Source organism: Cherax quadricarinatus, chromosome 30 (genome assembly GCF_038502225.1).
Source record: "Cherax quadricarinatus isolate ZL_2023a chromosome 30, ASM3850222v1, whole genome shotgun sequence".
NCBI lineage: Eukaryota > Metazoa > Arthropoda > Malacostraca > Decapoda > Parastacidae > Cherax > Cherax quadricarinatus.
In genome coordinates, this window is record NC_091321.1 from 11,149,081 (window position 1) to 11,162,677 (window position 13,597).

Consider the following 13,597-nt stretch of genomic DNA (forward strand, 5'->3'; position numbering starts at 1 on the left):
GGGGTGGAAACATGGGACATGTTTCCTAACACCGGTTTTCTATGTTCACCCATCAGTAAAATGAGTACCTGGGTGTTAGTCGACCGGTGTGGGTCGCATCCTGGTACAAAACTGACCTAATTTGCCCGAAATGCTAAGCCTGTTTACCTTGTACATGTACTTGTAGTAAATGAAGATATTATTAATGCTTTTCCCATTTTTAAGGTAAATGTCAAAATTTCATACATATAAACTTTTGCACACACACACACACACTCATATATATATATATATATATATATATATATATATATATATATATATATATATATATATATATATATATATATTATATGTATATTATATATGTATATTATCACTAATAACAACGCGACTAGCCGGGTTAGAGCATCGAGAATTTTCGCTCGCCATGAGGCGGGCTAAAACAGCACGGGTTCGATTTCTCGGCTAGTCGCAGTGTTGTTATTGATTAAATACCACTTGTTCGTGGTTACAATACTATGCATATTATATTATATGTATACCCCGAAGATTGTAAGTATACAAGTCAGTTAAAGCAGGGTTACAACACAGTATTGCCACATTGTAAAACGACTCTTCTTCACGCACCTCTCAATTCCACGATGATACCTTAAAATCAATTTAAAAATTAAATGGCCTCAACACATCCTCTAGTTTGCAGTATTTGCTTATGTATAACTCAAAACATTATCTACGAGGATGAGTCACACATGCAGACACACGCGCGAGTACACACACACACACACACACACACACACACACACACACACACAAACAGCGAGTATATTTTACAAACATATTTACTAGTAGCCTAATAGCAGGGTTCTAACCAAATGTTCTTGCAGCCCTAATTATGCCAGAAATCTTAATGTATGCGGAGGTGCATGGTACTATATGCAGTCCTCCCAATTCCCTAATTAATGCCACTTCCAGTATCTAATCTCTTTCTGGATTGCTTAAAGTCTGAAACAGGGACCAGTCTTTCCTGCAGTCCGTACAATGCAAACTATTTCATCATGGTTACAATCTTTCTAACCTTGTGAGCTATCACCAGCATTCTCTTTCTCTCAACAACAGTTATCTCAACACATCATGGTGCATGATTATTTGTGGTCATCTTCCCTTAACCTACACCCACTCCCATATCTCCACCATCTTAGTCCTACCACCTGCAATCATTTTTTATTAAGCACACGCGCACGCGTATGTGTGCACTCACCTACATGTGGCTGCAGAGGTCAAGTCTTAGCTCCTGGCCCTATGTGTGTATGCGAACGTGCGATCGAGCAAGAGAGAGGAGAGAATCGCGGCCCATTGCTTTCCCTTAAAATTATGTTTGTAGGGTTCTTGATAGCTGATAACAATCTCGTGCAGCAAGGTTATCAAACAGTGGACAAATTACTCATACTTTATGTATCCTGTGTGCAGAGGTCAAATAAATCCAAAGTCTTCCAAGAGGAAATATCCCACCCAAGACACCAAGTACGCCACGAAGCACTCTGAAGCATACCTAAATAGAATGTAAGGTATAAATAACGTTTTCCTGTACAAGCCCACCATGATGGGGATGTACTCAACCTCTCGAGGTAAAGAGGTAAGGAAGACAATCACTAAATCCTGAAGGAAAAAGAAGACAACCAGATTTAAACCCGAGCAGAAGCAAAAATAGTCTCACACATGAGTGGGAGAACAACCTGATTCAACCTAGTGGGAGGGCAATGATGCGCACCTTGTGCGAGACAACCACAACTCATCTCTGATGAAGACGATAATGGTGCTGTTAATGGTTTCCTGCACAGTAACAAAGTATCTGATTAACGTTTCCAGTTGGTAACTCTACTTTATACATTTATTTGTCGCATTAGCAATGACTAATATATTTTATAATTAGCATTAAGATTTGTAATTATTACTGCACTAACCAATAATCAATGCATACATTTTATAATTACTGCATTATTCACTACACTGATTAACAGCTACAGAACAAAAAAACTGAAAATAAAATTTAGTTATGCAACATTCATACACTTTTACGTGAAGCATAAGAAAAAATATATTAATATTAAACAGTTTTCCGGTGCGAATTCATTACACTGTCGTGATACTTGAATCAGGACAAGTGTACTTGATTATTATTACTACAAAAATGGTTCTATATGACCTAAATTTTTAAAGGGGTGGACCGGTAAGCCAGTGGAAGGCCTCGGTCAGATGACCAAAAGCTCCAAAGGCGGGTCCTCATCTGACTAAGACCCGCGTCAGGAAACATTTTGTCCTGTTTCCTGACGAACCTTACCTAACTTAACTTGATTATTAGCTTCTTGTGGGATACAAAAGTTAAATACTGTGTTACATTCTTACGTAGAAAAATTAAACTTGCTTTTAAACTCAGTCAACTACTGTGTTACGCTCTTTCCAAGAACGAACTTCCAAAATTCACATTTAAGAGCACTGACTGGGAAGACAACTGGCTACCAAGTTACATTGACGTCGCTGGCAGTGACCAAGCAGAAGAGACTCTCCAGATGACCACCTGAAATAAACTGAGTAGGTATGCCACCTTGTGTGAAATATACGAAAACTAATAACACAATGATGGCGCTACAACAAAATCTTGAAGCCTATCCTTTTTTTTTGAAACACGTAAAGGACCTTCCACCCCTCAAGGAAGGTTCCTTGATGTTGGCGAGGGGCTCTTGATTTAGGGAATTGGATCTGTGCTCCAGTTCCCCGAATTAAGCCTGAATGCCTTCCAGATTCCCCCCTAGGCGCTGTATAATCCTCCGAGTTTAGCGCTTCCCCCTTGATTATAATAATAATAATAATAAAGGACCTTCCTGGAGGAAGACATCTCTTAAATACTGAAGAAAATCCAGACAGCAGAAAGACAGAAATCCAAGATACCCTTGACTGACGGCATAAATATAAAAAAAAATAAGTATTCGAATTCAGGCCAATCATGTGTAATACGTATAAACATGGGCGACGGTGCATAACCAGATAGAGCGTACCTAGTGCGATGCGTGAATTTTACAAATTTCAAGCAATATGAAACATCAGAGCATGCATCGCGCCAAACATATCTCCAAAAGCACAAAGTAACTAGATAACGTCAGCAGCGTCCACCAAACTAACAGATTGGAGCGTTTAGAATCCTACGTACCTGGAGGTTACCTGGAGGTTATTCCGGGGATCAACGCCCCCGCGGCCCGGTCCATGACCAGGCCTCCCGATGGATCAGGGCCTGATCAACTAGGCTGTTACTGCTGGCCGCACGCAGTCCGACGTACGAGCCACAGCCCGGCTGATCCGGCACTAACTTTAGGTATCTGTCCAGCTCTCTCTTGAAGGCAGCCAGGGGTTTATTGGCAATTCCCCTAATGCTTGATGGGAGGCTGTTGAACAGTTTTGGGCCCCGGACACTTATGGTGTTTTCTCTTTGTGTACCAATGGCGCCCCTACTTTTTATTGGCGGCATTTTGCATCGCCTGCCCAGTCTTTTACTTTCGTAGGGAGTGATTTCTGTGTGCAGATTTGGGACCATTCCTTCCAAGATTTTCCAAGTGTAGATTATGATATATCTCTCCCTCCTGCGTTCCAACGAGTACAAGTCAAGTGCTTCCAAGCGTTCCCAGTAGTTAAGGTGCTTGACAGAACTTATACGTGCAGTAAAGGATCTCTGTACACTCTCTAGATCTGCGATTTCACCTGCTTTGTATGGAGATGTTAATGTACAGCAGTATTCCAGCCTAGAGAGAACAAGTGATTTGAAAAGGATCATCATGGGCTTGGCATCTCTCGTTTTGAAAGTTCTCATTATCCATCCTATCATTTTCTTTGCACGTGCGATCGTGGCACTGTTGTGATCCTTGAAAGTGAGATCCTCAGACATTACTACTCCCAGGTCCCTTACATTATTTTTCCGCTCTATTGTATGGCCGGAGTCAGTAGTATACTCTGCTCTAGTTATTATCTCCTCCAGTTTTCCATAACGGAGTAGTTGGAATTTGTCCTCATTGAACATCATATAATAATTGTTCAGTAACTAAGAATAGGAGAAGTCGGTGTGAACAAGGAGAACTGAAATGTAAAGGTTTGCAATATGACAAGTCCCGAAAGACAAGAACACATGAACGAAGGAACACTGCATAAGACCTATTAATGATCCATGCTAGGCGGGTCCAACTCTCACTCTCCCATATACCCAACTAAACTGTTTTCCATTTTTCACACTGCAATCATATCTCCCTTAATTCTACGCCTTTCCAGAAAGTGCAAATTCAGTGCCGTCAGCCTATCTTCCAGGGAAGGTTTCTGATACATGGAATCAACTTCATCCTTCCTTGTATATTTTCTAGTGCATTCATGTTCATTCTGTAATATGAAACCAAAACTGAGCAGCATAATGTAAGTGAGGCCTTACCAAAAATATACGAAGATGAAGTATAACTTTCGGATGTCTATTATTTATAATTCTTGATATAAAGCCAAAGACTTTATTAGCTGAATTGCAAATACTTATGCACTGTCTTGGTTTGAAATTTCTACTAACCAGAATTCGTATTTTTTTTGCATTCACTCTTGATTATTATTACATTCATGGGGAGTGCTAAATCCGTAGCATCATACAAAGTCTGGTAAAATAGGAGATATTCAGGTTTGATCTAAGGGCAGCACAGATCCAATTCCTTTGATTAAAAATCCCTCCTCGGCCTCAAGGAACCTAGAAACATCCTTTGAGGGATCACTTTGACTAAAATCTACATTATTTGGCTCATAACTGCCAATGGAAAAGCCAGACATTGGGTTATCCTGGGTTACTAACCCTCCGGCTTAATAATCCCGAAAATCTTCTATTCCGACCAAATAAAATCGCCCATATATTCTTCAACGTTACCCATTCTTGACGATGACTGACACGTTTTCTTTCAAGACACCTACACAAGACACATTCTCAATCGGGCCAACTGCGCTAAAAAAAAAAAAGCCACTTTTCAGAACCCCTTTTTTTCCTCATTTTCTTTACTGAACATTGTTAATGAGCAATTCAGAGCCGCTTTGTTATATAACAACGTTATATATTATGTTGCTGTTATTTATATATTTTATTATTACTGCATTACCACTGTATGGCTACCCATATCTATATGACATTGTCCATTGTTAGAGCAAGAACTATTTGCTTAACACACCCATTATGCAAGATGGACTGCCTCGCATACCCCATCACACATGCTAGATTTAAACATAAGGCAATGAAATCTGTCAGACTGAGCTAGGAAACTTTAACAAGGCCATTGTATTCAGTAGCTGAGAGAGCTTTAAAGGTTTCACAAACGATAGTTACTTTTACATGGGAATTACTATTTTGAATGGCATATCACACATTTATTTGGTAATTAATTAATTATAATCGCGGGATAGCGCTAAACCCCTAGGATTATACAGCGCATATGGGGGGATGGAAGGTATTCAGGCTCAGTTCAGGAAGCCGGAGCACAGATCCAATTCCCTTGATCAAGAGCCCCTCACCAGCGTCAAGGAACCTCCCTTGATGGGATTTATTTGGTAGAAAGGATGACGACATCAATGTGCAAAGAAACCCCTTGGCTTTCCTGACCTCTGAGTCTGATATGCTACGGTGTCCCGTAGATCGATCGCTAGCGCACTCATCTCACACTGAACTCCGGAGTTCGAATCTTCGGTACGGCTGGAAAACATTAGGGACGTGTTTCCATAAAACACCTGCTGTCCCTGTTCACCCATCAGTATAAAATAGGTACCTGGGTGTTAGTCGGTTGGTGTGGATCGCATCCTGGGACAAAACTGACCTAATTTGCCCGAAATGCTGTGCATAACAAGCGGTTTTCTATAATATAGTAAGTAGTATGTCATTGATGTCAACTAGGCCTGTATACCTTGTACATGTACTTGTAGAAATAAAGATATTATTATTATTATTACTGTTACTTGCACTGCTGTCCAACTGTATCTTGCTGCCCTCATCAAGTAATGGTTGACCAGGGTTGAAAATTTGAAGCTGATCAGATAAGGTGTTCTGAAGTTATAAACGAAAGTCCTGGAGGAGGTTATCGCAAGAAGGGAACGCTACCTATCAATGTGATGGCTCTGGCACAGTTTTTAAGGATGTGCTGATCTCGTGAAAATTAAAAATGCTATAACGCGATTATTCAATATTACTCAATTGTATTTCTTGCAGTTTTATTCTATGTTAAATGCTTTAAAATCATCTAAGAAAAATCATTTGATTTTAGGCGTTTACTTAACAAAGTCCAATTTCATAAAAAAATATAAAATTGGGAAATTGGCACATACAAAACCTAAATTCAATAACAATAAAAAATCCAATTAGGATAGACCAAGGCTGCGGTGTTTGAAGTCGACCAGAAGAGGAATTATCTAGTTATATGGTAACCATTTAATGAAAATGGCAATTTCAATTAACAGAATGTAGTGATACTGGTCCTGTGAGGAGCAGCAGCAGGATAATACTGCACCACCTCTAGGGGCCCTTAACAACAACAACAGTTTGGTGTGGTCATGGGCACCAACACATGGTGTGTGATTCTCTCATACTTTATACATTTATCAGCGATGCAGATTACATGGTGAGTTTAAATATATGGCCTGTAGTTATAACTTTTCTCTTGACATATGCAAGACATCACCATCCCTGTAGAAGCCATTATTAGATGTACTAGTCATTATATTTTGTTGTTGCAGAAGTACTATGAAGATTCTATGTTCAATAAAGCCTAGAGATAAGGCCTGTGTTTCTATCACAACAATTTATTGAACATAGAATCCTGGGCTACCTGGTGGTGATCCTGCGCTAGACTACATCACAACATGGAGCGTTTACTGAAACCTGAGAGGCTAGACTGTGACCCCAGCTTATCAACGGCTGCTCAGGAATGGAAGCACTGGTTTAAGACTTTCGAAAACTTTTTGGGAGCCCTTCCTAAAGAAGATCTAGATAAACTAAGTCTGCTCATCAATTTTGTGTCACCTAAGATATATGAGGCTATTTCTGAGTGTAATACCTACGAAGATGCTATCAAAACCCTCAAGTCTCAGTATATTAAACCTACAAATGAAATCTTTGCACGCTATCGCCTTGCAACTCGCCGCCAGCAGATTGATGAGTCCTTAGAGGAATACTTTCAAGCACTGAAAATCTTAGGTAAGGACTGTCACTTCCAAGCAGTGACAGCTGCTCAGTATTGTGAAGAGTCCATCAGGGATGCTTTTATCAGTGGCCTGCAATCACCAATAATAAGGCAGCGTTTATTGGAGAATAAAACTCTCGACTTAGCCGCTGCCTTTGACCAGGCAAGAGCTCTAGATTCAGCCCAGAAGAATTCTGAAGTATACAGTACCACTCAGCCTTCTCGAGTGGTAAGTGCTGCAATTCCTGACCAAGACTCTTGCAATGAAGTTACTGTGGAACCTGCCTCAGTGACAGCAGCAGCAGGTACGGTGTGTTTCTTTTGTGGTTTTTCAAGACATCCACGTCCAAAGTGTCCTGCTCGTGAAGCAATGTGCCATAAATGCCACAAGAAAGGTCACTTTGCGAAAGTATGTCGTGCTAATACGTCAACAAGAGCTAGTGCCTCCACACATTCCAGTGATCATGCGACTCTAGCAACAGTGACTTCTGCGGCTACTCCAAATTCACTGTCAAAGGCAGTTGTGAAAGTATTCATCAAAGGAACAGAAGTAGATGGTCTTATTGATAGTGGCAGCTCAGAGAGTTTCATCAACCTTGACTTAGTTAAACGGCTCTCCTTGACTCTACATCACTCATCAGGTACCGTTTCCATGGCATCAACATCTCTCTCTATTCAGACCTTAGGGTTTTGTAAGGTAAATCTCAGAGTTAATGGAAAGGATTATCAAGATGTACATTTAGCTATTCTGCCACAACTGTGCTCTGATGTTATCCTTGGTCAGGACTTTCAGAAGCTGCATGGTAGTGTCACCTTAACATATGGAGGTGAACTGCCTCCTCTTGTTGTCTGTGGACTTAGCACTTTAAGGGTAGACCCACCAAAGCTGTTTGCAAATCTTACCGCGGATTGCCATCCTATATCAGCTAAGTCACGCCGCTATTCTTATGAGGATCGGATGTTCATTGAGAAAGAAACTCAGAGGCTGCTGAAGGAGGGTATTATAGAACCGAGTGATTCTCCTTGGCGTGCACAGGTTGTTGTTGTTAAAGATGGTTATAGGAAACGGAGACTGGCTATCGATTACTCTGAGACAATCAACAAATTTACACTTCTTGATGGGTACCCTCTACCTCGAATTGACGATACAGTGAACAAAATTGCTCAGTACTACGTGTTTAGCACAATTGATCTGCAGAGTGCCTATCATCAAGTCCCTATAAGGAATGAAGATAAACCATACACAGCGTTTCAGGCTAGTGATGGCCTGTATCAGTTTACCAGAGTCCCTTTTGGAGTCACCAATGGGGTAGCCTGCTTCCAACGAATTATGGATTCACTCATTCAGGAAGAGCAACTCATGGGAACTTACGCGTATTTAGATAATGTTACCATTTGTGGCAAGACCCAGGAGGAACATGATGCAAACCTTGATAAGTTTTTGGAAGCCGCCAAGAAGAAAAATATCAGTTACAATGAGGAAAAGTGCACTTTTTCAACTAAAAGGCTTAGCATCCTTGGTTATGTAGTGGAAGGAGGTTCAATATTCCCAGACCCTGAACGACTACGACCTCTACGGGAACTTCCAATGCCTCAAGACAAAAAGTCACTCCGAAGAACTCTTGGTCTCTTTGCTTATTACTCACAATGGATCTACAACTATTCAAGTAAAGTCCGCCCATTGAGTGCTACCACATTTCCTGTGACAAAGGAAGCAGAAGCCGCTTTCCATACGCTCAAACAGGACATTGAAAACTCAGTAGTTCAAGCCATTGATGAGTCCCTACCATTCGAAGTGGAAACGGATGCATCTGACATTGCCATTGCTGCAGTCTTATCTCAGGCAGGACGACCAGTAGCCTTCTTTTCGAGAACTTTTCAAGGATCAGAGAAATGTTATGCTGCTGTAGAAAAGGAAGCCCAGGCCATCATAGAAGCAGTTCGCCACTGGAGGCATTATTTAACTGGTAGACATTTCACCATAAGGACTGACCAACGGTCCGTGATGTATATGTTCGACAAGAGGCACAAAAGTAGGATAAAGAATGACAAGATATTACGCTGGAGGATGGAACTATCATGTTATGACTTTGATATTCTGTACCGACCGGGTCAAGAGAACATCTCACCTGATGCATTCTCTAGGTCCCACTGTGGAGCAGCATGTCATGATTTGCAATCACTCTCATCTCTCCACAAGGCTTTGTGTCACCCAGGAGTTACACGCCTGTACCATTTTGTCAAATCAAAGAACATGCCCTACTCAGTGGAAGATGTGCGACAAGTGATCAGAGCATGCAGAGTATGTGCAGAGTGCAAGCCAAACTTTCATCAGCCAGAGAAGACTCATCTCATAAAATCCACCCAGCCTTTCGAAAGATTGAATATAGATTTCAAAGGACCTCTACCAAGCACAAATCAGAATAGGTATTTCCTTAACATAGTAGATGAATATTCAAGGTTTCCCTTTGTATTCCCCTGTGCAAATATGGCTGCTTCAACTGTTATTAGTTGTCTTTCACAGTTGTTCTCTATTTTTGGTATGCCAGCTTATATCCATTCAGACAGGGGATCCTCGTTCATGAGTAACGAACTTCAGGAGTTTTTGGCTAGCAAAGGTATTGCCTGCAGCAGAACAACAAGCTACAACCCTCAAGGCAATGGTCAAGTGGAGCGGTTCAATGGTACTATATGGAAGGCAGTTACAATGACATTAAAGTCGCGCAATCTACCTGTTCAACACTGGCAAACTGTCCTACCGGATGCTCTTCACTCTATTAGATCACTGCTGTGCACAGCTACTAATGCAACCCCTCATGAAAGACTCCTCAACTATTCACGTCGTTCCTCTACGGGAGCCTCCGTGCCCACTTGGTTATGTCATCCTGGACCCGTTCTCCTGAAGAGTCACCGTAGGATGAACAAGACGGATCCTTTAGTGGAAGAGGTAGAGCTCCTGCAAGCTAATCCACATTACGCCCACATTCGCTACCAAAATGGTGAAGAGACTACAGTATCTACAAGACATTTAGCCCCAGTTGAAATCCCTATTAGTGTGGAATCTCAAGATACACCAATAGATGTGAAAGATGCTTCGTTTTCTCCTGGAAAGCCCCTTGAGACTACCCCTATGGAAATAGAGGATTCTGCTCCAGCAGTTAATCAAACCACAGAACTCAAGGTAAAAGCCAAGCTTTCTCTTAATAAATCCTATTAACACTTCAAGTTTGAAGCCTATCAGAAAAGGCATTACTCAGTAATTGCTTTAAATCCGATTTCATTTTTTTAGCAGATTCATGAAAATTTCAAATACGCACCCAAACAGACTAAACTTATATGGTGTCTTCCTTCTTGTGGAATACATTAGCGTTAATATTTTGAAGCCAATTATTATTATAATCAAAAAAGAAGCGCTAAGCCACAAGGACTATACAGCGCTGCAGGGCAGGAAGGAAGCGAGGGCATCAGGTGGCAAAAGGGAGATGGATGAGTAATAGGTTACGGATAACAGCGGGGTAGTGGATGGTGAAAGGGTAAAGGGCAGCAAGAGACTGAACTAGAAAGGGCTGAGGGGAGTGCGAAAAGTATCATCAGAGTTTGTGGAGTAAATCAGTCGTTGTCAAGAAGTCAATGAGAGAGTCAGGATTAAAGGAGGGTCCATCAGCAAGAAGGGAAGGTAAAGAGAGAGTAGTAGAACGAAGACGACGTTGGAGGTAAATTCTGCGTGCTCGTTGATAGAGAGGGCAGTCTAACAGAATGTGGCTAATCGATACTGGAACTTGACACTGCTCACAGAGAGGAACAGGGTGCCTCTCCATGAGATACCCATGAGTAAGACGAGTGTGGCCAATGCGAAGGCAGGAGAGAGTGGTCTCCCAACCTCGGCACTGATGACAAGAAGACGGCCAGTAACCTATGCTCGGTTTAATAGAATGAAGTTTGTTACCGAGCAGAGTTGACCAACGTTGTTGCCAATGGGTGTGAAGGTGGGTAGCTATTGCAGCAAAATAGTCCAGAAATGGAACACCTCGATAGGAAATTGGTAGGTCATGTACTGCTGACCGCGCAGCAGTGTCTGCCTGTTCATTGCCCTGTATGTCGACATGACCAGGGACCCAACAAAAAACAATATCTTTATGTTTGGTAGAGATACGGCGTAGCCAAAGTTGGATACGGAGAACTAGGGGATGAGATGTATCAAATTTTCGTATAGCCTGTAGAGCACTAAGGGAGTCTGAGACTACTACAAATGATGACACAGGCATAGATGCAATACGAATAAGTGCTGCAAGAATGGCATACAGTTCAGCAGTAAAAATGCTAGCTGAAGATAGTAAATGCCCCCGCACGACGCTGTCCGGAAACACTGCTGCGAATCCGACGCCGTCTGAAGACTTAGAGCCATCTGTGTACACAGCGGTGGCATGAGAATGGGAGTGGAAGTGATCAAGAAAAAGAGAGCGGGAAGCCACCGTAGGCAGTTGAGCTTTCGAGCAAGGGAGTGAGAAAGAACAGACCCGAACAGCTGGAACTTCCCGGGGGGGTAGGGAAAAGTGAGATGCTACATGAACATATAAAGGTGGTAACTGAAGGGAAGACAAGAGTGAATGTAGGCGAAGAGAAAAGGGACGGAGCAAACAGGGGCGGCGAACGAATAAAGAATGTCTACTAATATCGGTGACCATTCTATAAATGGAAGGATTGTGTAGATCGTGAGAGCGTACATAGTAGCGAAGGCAATGGGCATCACGGCGATCAGACAAGGATGGAACATTTGCTTCTGTATAGAGGCTCTCAACAGGGGAAGAGCGAAAAGCACCAAGGCACAAATGTAATCCTTGGTGATGGATAGAGTTAAGGCTAGAGAGAGTAGCAGGAGAGGCCGCGGAATAAATCTGGTCACCATAATCGAGTTTCGATAAAACGAGGGCTGAATGTAGGCGAAGAAGAGTTCGACGATCAGCTCCCCAGGAAAGATGAGCAAGGGTTTTAAGAAGGTTTAGCCGGCTGTGACAAGTTGCCTTCAGAGAGGTAATGTGAGGTTTCCAGGATAACCGACGGTCAAAGAGAAGGCCTAGAAACCTGACTGTATCACGTTCGGGGATACGGGAGCCATAGAGATACAAAGGATGATCGGAGATAACAGAGCGTCTAGTGAAAGTAATTTGGTGAGTTTTGGTACTTGAAAATTTAAACCCATGCGTGGTGGCCCAAGTGGAAACACGGTCGACCGCATGCTGGAGAGAAACTGCAATAAGGTGACAGTCAGCGCCTGCACAAGCAATAGCAAAGTCATCAACATAGAGTGATGACCAAATACTGGGTGGAAGAACAGAGGCCAAATCATTTATAGCAAGGAGAAAAAGTGTTGTGCTTAGAACACATCCCTGAGGGACACCTTCAGCTTGGACGAAGTCCGGGGAAAGAACATTATTGACTCGAACACGGAAATGTCTAGGTTTCAGTTAAAAAGTTCTTAAGGAAGGATGGTAGATTGCCTCGGAGGCCTAAGGAATGGGCCTGGGCCAAAATATTATACCTCCAAGTTGTGTCATATGCCTTCTCAAGGTCAAAAAATATGGCAATAACTGAGTGATTATTCGCAAAGGCATTACGAACATACGTATCCAAGCGTAGTAAGGGGTCTATGGTAGAACGACCCTTACGAAAGCCATATTGACTAGCGGAGAGACTGTTGTGTGTCTCTAAATACCACATTAAACGTCGATTTACGAGACGTTCCATCACTTTGCAAACTGCACTAGTAAGAGCGATGGGGCGATAGTGGGAGGCATCATGTCCTGTAGTACCCGGTTTGTGGAAAGGGAGAACAATGGCAGATTTCCACAGCTGGGGAAGAACTCCTTGTGCCCAAATAAGATTGAAGAGGTGTAAGAGGACTACAAGGGCTGACCGATGTAAATGTTGTAACATACGAATATGAATGTCGTTAGGCCCAGCTGCCAATGATCGGCAAGCTAAGAGCGTTGCCTCCAGTTCTTGAAGTGTAAAAGGCACATTATACTGTTCTTCTCTGAGAGAAGAAAAGTCCAAGGGTACTAACTCTCTGGCAGACTTTGAGGAAAGAAACGAGGGGCATAGATGGAGCCCTCGGGAAATACGGACCAGATGTGTGCCAAGTTCAATGGCAATGTCGAGAGGGTTTGCTACATCAACACCAGCGACCCGTAGAACAGGAGCCGGGTCAGGAGAGTATTTACCACTCAATTTCCTCACTTTTTTCCAGACTGCACTCATAGAAGAAGCAGAGGTGATGGTGGAAACATAGTCTCGCCAACAAGTGCGTTTAGCTTCACGGATGACACGGTGAGCGATCGCACGCTTCTGCTTAAAATCAACAAGTCTCTCAGCGGTTCTATTGT